Source organism: Myzus persicae, unplaced genomic scaffold (genome assembly GCF_001856785.1).
Source record: "Myzus persicae strain clone G006 unplaced genomic scaffold, MPER_G0061.0, whole genome shotgun sequence".
In the NCBI taxonomy this organism is placed as follows: domain Eukaryota; kingdom Metazoa; phylum Arthropoda; class Insecta; order Hemiptera; family Aphididae; genus Myzus; species Myzus persicae.
Window position 1 is genome coordinate 1,488,600 of NW_019104377.1, and position 15,801 is coordinate 1,504,400.

A 15,801-nucleotide genomic window follows, 5' to 3' on the forward strand; every position below is an offset into this window, starting at 1 on the left:
TTTTTTTTAAACAAAAGAGCTAAACATACATTGTGGTCTAATACTTATTGGCTAATATTTCTATGTATTAAAACCTATTGTATTAATCAAGTGTTAAATTTTCGAATTTCATCTTCTAAAAATTTTATTTCATCTCTAATGTCCTTCCGGTTTGGTTTTATTATATGGAAATTTCTGTACCTACTTACTTAAAAATATTACGACGATTAAGACGATAAGACTAATTAATTCAATAAATATTTATACTTGACATCGTACAACTAAACGCGCATTATATGAGAACACCTGGAGAAGTAATAATATTTTACAGTTTAAGGGCCAATTCAAATATACATTTTTCAGGAGCCAATTCAAGGGTCAAATTTATATTTACTCAAAATTGGGAGCCAATTCAGTAGTACCCCTGTTATTTAACGAGTATTAGATTAATCGACCTATAAAAATACGGCGTCGCGGCAGTACTTTATACTAAAAACAATTTAAACACTTTCGAAATATATGGCTTATGAGTACATTTTAAAAATAAATGAAGACGTACGACGAAAGTAATAGTAATCATTCAACTTTTAATATTCTCGAGTATACCAGTTTTAAAAAATTATTTATTGTGTTCTAAATCCAATTTCGACCGAAATTATTAAAATACAAGTATAAATACGCGTACTCGCATAAAGCACAGTCAAGATAATTTCTGTTTAGTAACCGCAATGAGAACAACGTTTCATGCTGCTGAAATATTTCCGCATACCGACTACTGAGTAATAGAAATTATTATTTAACAAACGAAGAACTTTAAGCCCTTAGTTCTTAACCCGTAGTGTGATAAGATATTCGCAGGGACGGGTTAAAACATAATATACTTTATGGTATTTACTGTTTATAATATATTATAAACAATAATATTGGTTGTGAATAAAAAATAAAAATTCCCACGCAACCGTTGATTTTAAAATCAGCATAGTTTCTTCGGTGCCCATGTGCTTTTTGTATCATACAAAGAATGTTCCGTTCGTCTTTTAAATATTTCCTTTTAAGGAATATCACTATATATCTCCCCACTAACAAACACTGAGGATATTGAAACTTGTTTCAGGCTCCATTAAAAAACTGTCGTTTCTATTTAATTTATTGAACATATAGTTTTTTTGTCAATACGAGCGGTTAATACAAGCATCCCACCGAATCATCAGATACGTATGATAATGTTATTGTACTTCAAGTTGATCGATTAATTTTATATTCAATAAAATGAAGATTGAGTTTGGATAAAATTAACATTCTTTTATAAAAGTATTCTGTTGTCCAGTGTTCATATTAAATGTATTTTACCAGAATAGCTTTAGTATTTAAATGACTTTACTAGCTATATAATATACACTATACTATAGTATATTATGTTGTTTGTTGATCCAATGGTTGATAGAAACAAACTATTGCTTTTGCAACCATAATATTATATTAATTGGTTATAGAGGTATGTAATTAAACTTGTATTCCTTTAAAAATTTTATCACACGAACAAAGTAAATACTTAATTTAGGCATGCAGGTATAAACAAATACCCATATAATACCTACTGAAACTGAATTGCTGTCAAATGATTACAACAAAACACTTAATGAATATATTCATTTTGAATACTTTGTAATCAATAATTTTGATGTTAAAACAATATACATAATACTTTAAAATAGTTGCAACTACTTTCACTTGCCTATTATAGTTGTATTATTACTCATACAGGTGCTTAAACACCAAATAATGTGGCAAAAAAATATGATATAAAATAAAACAAAACTTTATTTCAATAAAACATAATTTTTACAGAAGTTCACTTCAATCATTTCTTTAAAATTCATTTGAAATTGAATAGTATTATACAGACAATATAGTTATATAATATGAAATATGCTTGGAATTATAAAATCAGTATACAGCATTATAACTATAATAACTATTATACTATAACTCTAATCTTTGAAATCAGTTTTAATGTCATTCTGTTAAAGCTTAAAGTTGTACATAACAGTTCTAGTTACTTCTTAGTTTAGTAATTACCTAATCAAACTTGCTAAAGTTAATTAATTTTATAAAATTCGCAAAAGAAGAAAAATATCATAAGTCTTGACTCAGTTATACACTGCCAGCTATTACTATATAGTCTATATAATATAAAGTACTTCGGTAAGTTTGGGTTGTGTTTATATAATGACCACTTTATATTATAATTTTATAATAGCTAAGTAGTTAATATTTTGAATTGAGCAATTGTTTTTTATGAAAACTATTATTTAAATTTGTTAATGGACTATAATATTTTTTAATGATCTAATGAACATTAAGACAATTTAGTTTCATCTGAGTGCAACCAAATTATTTAAATGAATCAGTTAATATATATCTTTAATTATCTACTAATAATATTATGTTACTGGTATATAGAAGTTACCATTTAGATAGAACGGTTTAAATAATTTGTTGTATTGTATAGAGTCCACGAAGATTGCGGGTAACTAATAACTATTTTATTATACTATTATCAAAATCATAGCATCTAATTAGTTTTCTTATACAAGATTGTAGTTATAATATTAGGACCAAGTGCACTTAAAACAATCCGACGTCTTACAATATTTAAAAAAAAATCGAAAACTTTTCTTAATTATCATTATATATTTATCACAGCTGTTTTTTTTTAGTCTAGAAGGAAACAAAAATATAACAAACACGGGGTTCCAAGACTTATTTTCCCCTGGATCGTCAACGGCCTCAGTGGTGCATGTGTAGTATTTTGGAGCAATCGCGGATAATGCCACCGTTACGGTGCTAAAACTATTCTCACAGTCGGAAAACTTCTAGCACGGAAAAACGACAACACGGAGTTAATAGATACGTATACATATATAATAAAACACCCACAATAGTGCATGCAGTACGTACTATTTAATTTCCGACAAATCCGGGTCGTCAATCAGCCGGGTCGCTATTGTACCTACCTCATTTATCGAGCCGAGCTATATAATATGCGCCCTACGTCCGAAAAAATATATAATTCCTCGCAAGTCGTGTCCAAACAACAAACTATTAACCGACCTATATATGTATGGCAGTCTTATTGTACATTAGTAGGTGTATGTACGTAAATACCCACAGGGGCCACAGTGGAAAACGGGGTCCACGTGCCGACCCACCGGAGGATTAGTAAGCCGTGAAATGTCTGTGACACGTCTTGGATAGTTGAAAAGACGGGTGGAGGGGTTAATGCACGAATCCCGGCGACCACGTCTCCTCGCTCACTATATACATATATATATATGTTATATAATATGGTATATATTTATATATAGAGAGCGAGAGAGGCAAGGCATAGTGTGCAGACGACGGTGGCAGTAGTTTTCTACGACAGGAGCTATATAGAGGAATTTAATATCTATTCTGCGGCGTACCCCGATTTATTATTGGCTTCAGTTCTACATGTACATATGCACACAGTGTACACCAGGGGCGGGTTCCGGGAGAACGCATATGTCAAAACGTTGATAAAAAAAGCATAACACAGTATACGTATATGCCGATATGCATATGCAGTCGATATAAACGCGATTTTTTCTAAAGGTAATCTTCGGAATGTCAAATAGGGTATTTTTCCGATTTAGTGTCTCGGATGATTTTGTTTTTTGTTAAAGGCAGTATAAAACTATAAGAGGCTTATCATTTTATTTAATGTGATACGATGCCAATCGATAAGATTTACCACGAAAACATTTGACATACTATTTTATAAAGCAACAACAAAATTGAATTTATATGATGATACGAGTATTATAGGTATAATCTGATAGTCTTTTTGATAAAATCGTTTGGACATTATTAAATGATGACATTTGTTTATCCTTAAGTCTATAAAAAATAAAACTTCAATTACCTGAATAGTATCCCTGGAATGACAATTATACATACTAGATTGTTGTTTCATTAAGTATACACTCGCGTAAAACAGTTTTATCTGTTGAAATATCTTTTAAGTTTAAAGTTTTTGTATTGATTTAAAAAAAGTTATGATAAACTTTTTAATAGCTTATTGTATAGGTTGTACCTACACTTTCTAATCCAAAACCATTGGCGGATCTGTAGGATGGGAATTAATTCCTAATTTCCTCTCCCCCCAAAAAAATCAAAATCATCCTGTACTTATTATAAATATGAAGACTTGTAAGTTGTAGTCTATTTATAATTGTTCATAAAATATATTATAGGTACATAAGCAATATATAATTTTACCTTGATATGTAGATAGGTATTATTATTATCCAAGCCAGCTCTTTCGAATGTGTTTAATAGAAGGCATATTTTATTCACGTAAATAATAAAACTTATGAAAGAAAAATTCCAGGGTTTTCTGCAGCCCCAAAAAATAAGTTTATCAAGGCTCCGCTTATGTTGAAAACATGTATTTTTAACCCGAATAAAACAAATCGCTTTCCAAGAATTGCTTTAGTGACTCGAATGATGATTATAATAGATCAAATAAAATGTAATTAATTTCTAATCTTATATTAAATTACTCAAGTTCGATAAAAAAAAAACGTCTACTGTACAACATCAATATTGCATATTATTTTGATTTTATAGTAAAAATACAATTATTCAAAATTAGTTTACAAAAACCATAAAGTATAAAATAATCAATCAATGTCTGAAGACTAAAAGAAAAAACCACTCTCATTAATCTTACATCGTTCCTAATACAATGTATCATAAGCTCATAACAGAATTAACGTAAATAATTACAAAAATATAAAATAACATAATAATAATTATGTTTAAAGAAATCGATAGTGAAATATTTAAGCGTAATAGAATGAAATAAGACGTGTAATATGCCTATGTTTAAAGAGTACAGAAACAATAGTTCCTGTGTTGAACATTAATAATCAAACACGATGCTCATTAGTGTTCGTGTTAAAAACAAAAAATTAAAAAAAAATTCGTAAAGTAAATTATGTATTAAAGTTAAACGGACCGTGTAGAAATTCTATTATTAATAACGACGGAGAATAATTTAAAAGCGTCAACGATGTACACTTTCCTGCAAAAAGTATATAGACGAGGTAAAGATAATTGTACCTATTCCTATATATGTATTAGCCAAAATTATATTAAGTCTCGTGGACAGAAAAACACTATTATAATAATTAGGTAAATTAAAACAAGCGGACGCGTCACGACTCATGGATCTGACAATTTGTCAAAAGCTTACTGCTTAGATTATATTATTTACATGAGTATGAAATGACCACGACACAGTGTGATAAAAAGGTCGATAACCTTTAATATAAAATAATAAGTGCTGCGCAAAATCAATAAATTCAATCATTGAACGTAAATATTGTATAATATTATGACTGGCATTATTATTTATTATACACATAATTAATAAGAAGACTCCGACGGATTACATTATAATTCATAACGTTTCAATATTATTAACATTGGCCAGCCATAATAACACGCCACGTTTGCCTGGTAGGTAAATATTGATTAATTTCTCAAAAATATCAGTTTTATACCATATTATAACCATTTTCCACGTCCTACAAACGGACCCACGCGAATGTAAATTGTTAGAAATATCCCGTAAACACTAATCCGACACTTGTTTTGCCAAAAAAAAACGTATAAATAAACAATATAAATATATTGAGTATTTAAATTTTAAAATCACGTACATCACGCGTTTCGGTGTTTAGGAACAATGCGCATGGTGATTGATATAAAAATATATAACACTGATAAGTGATGGAGCTGCGTGTAATGTATTGAGTGGGGGAGGGGGGAGTAAGTTAATATTTTGATCTACCATAGATGTGGTGGTTAAACAGCTAAAATAATTAACATGCGTATATCCTAATAATCAGTCATAAACCTCACAACAGCATCATATCATATTTCCCCGGAATCACGACGAACTTTGCCCACATATACAGGGTGATTTACCAAGCATGCTCACCCTCTTTTTTCAATAATTTAGTTATTCGAAATCTCATTTTTGAAAATTTTAAATATACTTGAAGACGATATTTTCTAATTCTTAAGATTTTTGGCACCACTTATAGAAATGCCATCATGTGGAACCACGAGGGTATAAGCTTCTTTTCAAATGATAAACCTCTCTCCTACTGTAAATTAAGTAGCTAATAATTGTTCTTAAAATGTTGAAGTATCAGAGTCAAAATTCAAAATAGTAGTTTTTGAGTTTTTTAGCTTTACACACTAAGGACCGAAGGTCCATAATAATAGGTTTGAAAGATATGGGGGCTACGATGATTTGAAAATTGTAGTAATTTAAAGTTTGTAAAATTGGTGCAAGAATAATGTTAGATCCAATTTTACATAATATATTTTATATTTTTGTAAAACTATATTTAAGGACTAGGTATTTTTTTTTTTTTATCCGTAGTATAAACTATCAACATATGTATAACTCAGAAACTACTGGTTCGAAATTTTAAATAGGAACATCGAAATTTTAAAAAAAATTTCCCACTAAATAACTTACAGTTAAAAATAGCCGGGGTTCTCATTTGAAAAACAGACGTTTTTATAGACGCCACAGAACACTTGGAGTAAAAAAAATCTCAAGAATTAGAAAATATGGTCTTTAAATATATTCGAAAATTCCAAAAATCTGAATTTTAATGAATTGAATAATTTAAGAAAAAAATGGGGATGAGCGTGCTTGGTTAATCGCCCTGTATAAACTATTATTATGAATGACGAATATTTATAATAACTGCCGATAAATCTATAATCTATATATTACATTATATTATTGTCATATTATATGTGAACGCACGTGCGGGAGTTACTTTGGAAAGACATTTTTTTTTATCATCTCTTTATATCTGTATGTCTCTCACTCTACTTCGATCTCTGTTTCTCTGTGTGTGTGTGTGTGTGTGTGTGTGTATATATAACTATATAGTTATGAAATAACGCACTCTAAACGGCTGTAGTTTTTTCTTCTTTTGAAAAAACTTATATATTATAGTGCTGTGATAACGGCGGTGGTGGCGTCGTCCTTATCGTGCGTCCGCGAACAACATTGGCGATTGACCTAAAAAAATTGACACACCGAAACCCGTATTGGTGATGTAGTGGTGCAGGCGAATAATGAAATAAACATAATGCATATTGTACTATTATATGTATATATATATATATATATCAATGTGTGTATAATAGTATATAAATATATACATACATATAGTGCACACGCATATACTTTATATATTATACGCGTGTTATCGACATGTACGTTGACCTAGAATACGTTTACCTATACCTACGCGCGTGAAAAGCGTTATTCGTTTTTCTAATTATTTTCGCGATAAACATAATAATATATGTTATGCCGTTAAAACAATTATTATATTAACATGTTCAAGGGGGCGCCCGCATGGCCGCATGGCGAAAAAAAAATTAATTTTCTAATTACACAGTCGCTCAGCTGTGTTATGTATATCATCTCCACAGGTTAATCATATATTTATGTATAATGTGTAATAATAGGTGTATTATGTACGTAGGGTGATTCTTTAATCACTAAATTATAGTGGTGTTCCGGGTACTTTTACGTAAATATTTGAAAAAAAGTTTTTTTTACATGATTTTAAGTTATTAACAAATTTACAACGTTGTTAGAACATTTTTGAATAATATGTTTTTTATACCAGTATAAAAAAAAAAACTATTCAAAGTATAACGATAAGAAATATTTTCGAAGACTAGAATTTACCTAGAAAAATACTGCATATTATAGTGGTAGAATAATCACCTTTGAGCTGGTATGATGAAATTTATAGGAAATCGTAAAATATACAATATAATATAATGTCTCCGCAACGACATCGTCACCGTCGCGCGTAGAGCGTAGGTATATATTGTGCACAGATAATATAATAATAATATATTATGTCGAATAGCCGGCCGTTGCCCAATCACACAAACCACTGCATACTATAGTGTACGACATGTGCACGTGTATTTTATAATATAATATATAAAAAGTAAAAACACGTATTATAAGTGGTGCACTGCCGCGATTGGAAAATTAAAACGCTCGCGAATACGACCGGTGTGGCGGCAACATATACTAGGTATATGATATTATATATTATTATTATAGTATAATAGTCCCACACGTTTTTTTCAGCATAAAATAATAAACATGATAAAATATTCTATATAAATCTATATGATATGTATGCACAGAGAGAATACGCACCGACGAGAGAATAAATGTGAGCGCGAAAAAATAAATAAATATCACTGAAAATCCGGTGAACTTTCACATCGACGACGATTGCTGCAGTGAGACTCGTATTATTATATTATGTAGAGACTCCGATTCTACAGCAGCGCACTGCAGACACGCACGTCCGTATATTATTATTATTATTATCATTTATTGCGCAATTATTGCAAAAGAGTGGGTTTCCACAGAAACACCATCCTGCTGTAAAATAATAATAATAATATAATTTTTTTTTCTCCTCCGAGAAGATAATGGGTCCCGCCGAACTCATTACAATAATATGATATAAAAACGACGACGACGAAACAGCTCGACCAGCTGCAGTTACAATAATAATATCGTATCAAATAGTGCCGAAAGTCCACGAGTTTTGAATGAGTTTCGATAGCGGCAATAACCAAGGGCTCGTTGGTTTTCGCGTCTTATATTCGTCGAATGAACGAAAATTATTACAATAAACCGATTTTTATAATTTTTTTATTTCTTTCAATTGTTTCGAAATCGAATATAATATACAATACACATTATACGTGTGACCCAGACGACCGCGATATACCTACCTCTCTATAGTACTTACGCCGGTTATATGTATATGTACATTGAAAACCTCCGACACAATGAAGAAAATGCGCGTAACAATATAATCGTAAAAGAAGTTTTTCTTACACCCATACAATATTTACCTGTTTACGTTTTAGCGCTCACGAGCGGTTAGAGGTAAGCACATCTGTTCGGTAAGAAATCCCGTGTAAAGATATCGCGATGATAAATGTATTTGTTCTATGGAATTTAATAGTTTTTTTTTTTTATGTTGCGCGAAATAAATATAAAATATTTTTACAATATAAATTGTATGATATTTTTTTTATACATATTTCAAAACTATTGCTTGTCACCAGACTTTTGGGTAGTATACTATTATTATATACACTTATTTTGATTATACACAATAAAACTGATGAAAAACTATAAAATGTATTTTTCCATTTATTATATTTTCAAATTTTCTATTTCGTTTTATTAAATTTTCAATAGAATTATACTTCAGTTATAAAAACTAAAAACGTATGAGACATCATAACGTTGCGCCAATAAAACTAAACTGTACGAAAAAGTTAGGCTGCAGTACCCAATAATTGATACTGTTACCAACATACACTTATATAGGTACGTTTTAATTATTTAATACATTAAATAATTATTAATTAGGATATTTCGCTTTAATTTATTATATTTTTTATTTAATTATCACAGTGTGGAATAAGTTTAGATACACAATATCAAATTGGATGGTGTTGAACCTGGTAATATTATAATACAGATATGGTACCTATATCATCACTATAGGCTACGAGCAGCGGAATGTGACTATAAAATATACTAGGTATATACTAGGTATATACTAGGTAGATACTAGGTATATTTTGTAATTTCATTTTAGTTACCTATTTAATAGTTGATACAAACAATTTTTGTTCATTTTCCAACTTATCAAATCGGACTAGTTTTGTCACATTTTAGTAAGGTATCAATTGCAATAGACGACAGTCCTACGGAAAAGTGATAATGGATAGATTACAAATTATAGTTATATGCGAATTATTATTGACAACACAATTATTTACTCAGACAAATTATAGGTAATGATCGTATTGTACTTTAGTGAAGTTTTAATTCTATTAAGTTAAGTAAATATATGAACACATATTATATACTTACATATTTAAATTTATTTATATTTATTATATATTATATTTGTATCATTATAGGTAATTTAAATAATATCTTACACACCTTAATAGACTTCTTAAACGTATTTAAACTTTAAATTAAAGAGTCAACACCTAACACCTAACTTCGATTAAAAAAAAAAAATGTAACAAACAGTTAGGTGTTAAAAACCAAGCTTAGTGAGTTTTAAAGGTAATAAAAATATTAAATAATTGCCTACAGCTGCAACACAGTTATTTTAAATACATAAAACATAATACCAGTATTCAAGTGCCTGAGATCATTATCTGTTTTATTATAGCTAAATAAAATTATTCAAAATTAATATGTCAGGCATTTAATAGCTTTTTATTTTTATTTGTAATATTAATTTATTTTTTTACTTTTATGATTTTCTTAAAAAATATCTTTGTTCTGTCCAAAGTCATAAATTAACGGCAGGCTATATTTCTTAAATTTTGGTCAGACAATCCACTAATTTTAATCAACTACATGCCAGGATTACAAGCGATGGAATAAATAACAGAATAAATTAATGTGATTCAGTATAATTTGCAAGTGACAAAACATTGTTAAAATTATTTAGAAATTTAGAATAGGTAAAGACTTTCATAAAATGACGAAAAACAAAATCAAATTTCACATACCTAATAATTCTATAGAATTAAAACCATCAAATTGTTCATAATTTAATTAAATATTAATTTTTATTTTAACAAAATCTAAGCCAGGTTATCGTTTCTTGTTATGATGTAATGTATCAAATTTTCCCAATCTACCCCTAAAAAAAATCGAATACAACAGCCATTTTTAATTTTATTGAAATGTCGAGTGAGTGGAACACCATTATTCATAGATAAAAAAAATAATAGAATCCACAAATAAAAAATGTGATTATTAGTTTCATTAATTTGGTTTTCCTTATATATATTTAATATTTATGTAGATGTTTAAATTCTGTTCATCAAGTACACGCACCAACTTACATTGTATACGTAGTAAAAAAACTAAGAGTACAAGGATATTTATTCAAGATTTTAGATTTGTATACGTTTTTTGTCGATTTTTTACTAATTTCACTTTAGAAAAAAAAATCTTAACTTACATGTATGAGATTTTTAATACATTTTAATATTTATTAGTTCTTTTTTTAAATAAATGTATAAGTAATTTATATTAAATTTTTACATTTTTACCTCATCGTATTAAACATAATATATACCTAAAGATATAATTTTAATAAAAAGTATTTAAAATTAACATAATATAATTTAATGTGTATTTAGAAATATTTAACGTAAATAAATCTCGTAAAGTTGTAAGAGCATGTTTTTATGAAAAATAAATTGTATTTATTTTATATAGGTATAATATACTGAATTGTAGTTAATCAGTGCTGATATACGACTGATATTAATATGTAGGTATGCAATTAGGTTATAGGTATGTATAGCAACGAAGTAATAATTACTATATTATCTAGTTATATGTTCACTTAACTGTTGTTTTCTCACTAAAAAGAAAGAATGTTAGCAACGACTATTGTATAATTACATAAGTAATTATTCCAGAATATAAATTATCAACTTCTGTATAAAAAAAAAAACCATAAATATAATGTAATTTAAATAAAATTGGAAATTTGTACAAATATTTTATTTTAAATAGGTACCTACGTTTTGTTATAATTATTATTTATTGGAGTGACATATAATATACAACTAAAAATAAATGTATTAAACAATATGGTTCACCTTAACCTTTTTTTAACACCTATTTTTACGAAGTTGACAGTTGTATTTAGTTAGGGTTTTGTCACATTAAGAAAACAAACGTTATAAAATGTTTGAATTTTGAATAACAGTAAAATATATTTGGCAGTGATATCTATTTATATTGGGTCAAGGCAACGAAGTCTGGAGTAGGGACCCCAGACTTATGAATAATAATTATTAATGTATATTATAATACATTTTACAACTCCAAATGCCATAGAAATTTCAACTATTCAGGATTATACACAGAACATGTCAAATATAATTTTAAAATGTTCGACTTCTTCATTCCAAGTCCATCATATAATTGAAAAACGAATATCAAGATACATAATAATTTCAATTGCATTAAATTATATTAATTATAAGTTGATCAAAACTCGGTAACGGTGCTGTAAAAGCGATCTACATAATGCACTGTTTCTTTTTAATACTGTTATTTTATGTAACATATTTTTGTGTTCTTTTCATAAATTCATATTTAATAAAGTTTACATTAATAATGTACGTATTTTTTTTGGAAGATCGCTTACGACACTGGGCCGGTGAGCTATATGCCTATATATAATGATGTCGATCGAAAACATTATGGTAGATCTCTTATTACATATCCTTTAGCAAAAGCGTTGTATTAATTAAACAACTAAAAAATAACGACTTCAGAAATAAAATTTAGTTAATACGTAATATGAATGCCATTTCTTCAAAGTATTAAATGTGTGGCTAAGTTTCAAAAGAACCCTCTTTTTTACCATTTTAAGTTGCTTAAAGATAATATAATATATTTAATTATTATCAATTGGTGTCATTCGATAATCTATGTAACTATGAACGCAAATATGGAATTTATTTTGAGTATATTACATATTTGACGATTCTGCATAGATAGAAAATGTAGGTAATCTTGTGTTTTCGATTATATAAGTTTATAATAAGACGCGCCCACATGAGGTTGGTTTTGAGCTTTTGTATATAAGCGTTAACTATTTATAGACTACATAGTGTATAACTTATCCCCCCAAAGATAATTACAGTTTAACTTGTTTAAGCACCTACACACTTATCGACTATAATAATATATTAATATGTAAATACTATAGATTTGATGAAGAAATCATTATTATTATTATTATTTGAATAGTTTATATGATTATTTTTACCCGGAAGATGAGGACTATGGTTCAAAAAGAAAAGAAAATGAACGGTTACACGTCAGTAAGAGCTTTTTTTTTAAATTTTAATATAGTATAAAAATAAACCAACAAATGATATAGTTTTAAACAAAAACACTAAATAGTTACAATATAAAAGTAACATCCCCACGAATAAAAAATACTAACGCTTATCACCTATATACACTGCGTCAGTATTATATATATAATATAATATCGTATTATCTATACGCATTATCTTTCATCAAAGCGGTTTGGTGCAATTTTTTTTTTTATCGGCATTTATAACGACTCGGTTGGCTATCATCGGGATTTTTTCGTACCATAAAATTTTATATCCCGTCACATTTTCTCGATACTCCGCCAGTATATATACGCATATAAAAATAATAACACGGCGTGATGTCGATTTTACGTTTTCGTCCGTGTTGGTCGTCTGTTAATAGCGTCGACACGCGTTGTTTCACTTAAACGTAATCGTTAAACATATAATAATAAAAACCGGGGAAGGCGGTCTGCTATATTGTAGGTATGTTGAGTGTGTCTATTGTTATTGAATAATTCGTATTCGTAAATGTATATGTGTTAAATTTGAGTTAAATGGTAAATAATATAATATATGCACGAAAAACGATTTTGAGTGAAGACAGGCGGTTTCGGAGGCGTTTGACGCATTGATCCTAAGGATATTTTATATTTTAATTGTTTATATTATACTATCATAGTAATTTAAACTTATATTAGAAGTAGGCAGTATGTTGAACTTATTTTTGTCTAAAACTTAGTTCGTAAATTATCAATATATTATATTTGATTATAATATTATTAGTAACTTATAAGTCAATATTCAATAACGAGTATACATCGGACTATGGATACAATGAAACGGCGTAAATAGGTTCGTAATAGATGTGTTTATAAATATATGATAAAATCAGTCTACATATTTTGGAAATTGTATTGCGTAATTGTGTAAAGAAAATAATAATTTACGTATAGGCGAGAAAAGTTTTAGATCCCTACAATTTATATTTGATAAAATCATAGTTGTTGGTTTACATATTTATTCAATTTCGTCAAAATTAAGGAAAGTACCAACTTAGTACTTATTTGGTATCCGGTTTTCCATCCGAAATCACTCTCCAAGTTGAAGATTAAAGCTTTTTTACTTCTACTCCTAAGAGAGACGTAACAGGCAAAAATTTATATTTAACACAAATCATATATAAGCACTATATTATGCACATCACTGTAAACCAATACATCCATCCTTTTATTTGGAGCCTTAAATAAAATATTTTATTGTATTCGAACGACAAAAATGTATATTATATTATATTATGTATAGGTATGGGCCTGCAGTATACGTACTATATATTTTTTTTTCATCCACGGAATACGATTTGAACGGCATAGGATTATTATTGGATTTACTAAACATTTTATACCTACGTCATATAACAGCATACAGATGTGGATTACGATGGTCGTATGAAGTCGGTGAGGTGCATATAAGCGAATAACCGACATTGTACATATACATAGTACCTATATGGCTATATTACATACTATATATTTTGGGATATTGTGGACAATAATACGAGTGCTGTTGGTTGTGGTTTGAGTATAATATACGTGTATAATATGTGCCTACTTACATATCATAATGGGTAAATGTTTTTTATTTTACCTGCTCCGAACAAACGTAGACCTCTGCCGGTAGGTTCCGGTGGTTGCGTTGCAGGTGGCGACCGTTGTCATTTCGTTCGGATATCATACATCCGACGAGGTAATTTTAAAATTTTTTTTTGTTTTTTGTTCGTTCAAAATGTGTACACTCGGTTGTATAATAATGATCGCCGTCGTCGTCGGCGGAAACGAAACGGAAAACGGTAATACAAAAACCAATACAATAACAATTATTATAATATTATTTAAAAAGACGACCCCCTCCCTCCGGCTCGACCGAACGGATCGCGAACGGAAAGCCGCGAAATCGCAAAACGTAAATCTATTGGCACAACATTACAAAGATATTATCGCAAACGACAAAAAAAAAAAATAAGACAATGACGTGTGGAGTACGATTTCGCGATGCGACGGACGCGCGTCCGGTGCGGGATATCCGGAAACAATATTAAAATAATATAATATTTTATCATGAGCGCGCGCAACCGGCGACCAGTCGCGTGCAACTGTTGTGCGGCTGCCGACTATACGGAGCGGACCGCGAGTGACACGCGAGTGAGCTGCCGCCGCCGACGACGACGACGACGACGGTAAACAACTCGGTCGGCGAATTCGAGCGCGGTGAAAGTGCGTCGCGAAAGAGAAAAAAAAACGTACGATCCGTCCGTCGCCACTTATTATTATTATTATTATTATTATTATTATTATTATTATTATTATTATACGGTTGGCACGCGCGACCGAACGGAGATTTATTATTATTGTTTTATTGCACGTGCAGCGTAGTATTATATTATATACCTACCTCTATATGATATTGCCGTCGTTATTAATAATATACCTATATATTGTGGTACATATTGTGGAGAGACTGCTACCCAGCTGCTATAATAATACGATATTACTGGCGGACGACGACGGCGACGACACGGCGGAGTGATGTATTATCGAAATATTATAATGGAACAATATAATATCGTACGACGAAGACTGCAGCAGCGGAAGTGCAGCGGATGCAGCAGCAGCAGTAGCTGTGGTGCAGGAGTTGCACCGACGACCGCGACGAACAGACTCGCCGCGCCACGACGAACACGAAAACCGCGGGAAACGCTACACG

General features: G+C 29.7%; 1 protein-coding gene across 2 annotated transcripts in view; it reads right to left on the bottom strand.

Moving 5' to 3' along the window:
• Positions 1–15,317, bottom strand: part of LOC111041637 (guanylate cyclase 32E) — an 83,277-nt gene extending 67,960 nt beyond the window's left edge. The window contains exon 1 of one of the 2 annotated variants that reach the window (XM_022325961.1): positions 14,686–15,317. The gene's annotated coding sequence lies outside the window, so the exon portion shown is untranslated. Of the gene's footprint in view, positions 1–8,287; positions 8,390–14,685 lie in introns of those variants that run through there. The other variant, XM_022325963.1, reaches the window with a different exon arrangement.
• Between the last annotated feature and the right edge of the window lie 484 nt (positions 15,318–15,801).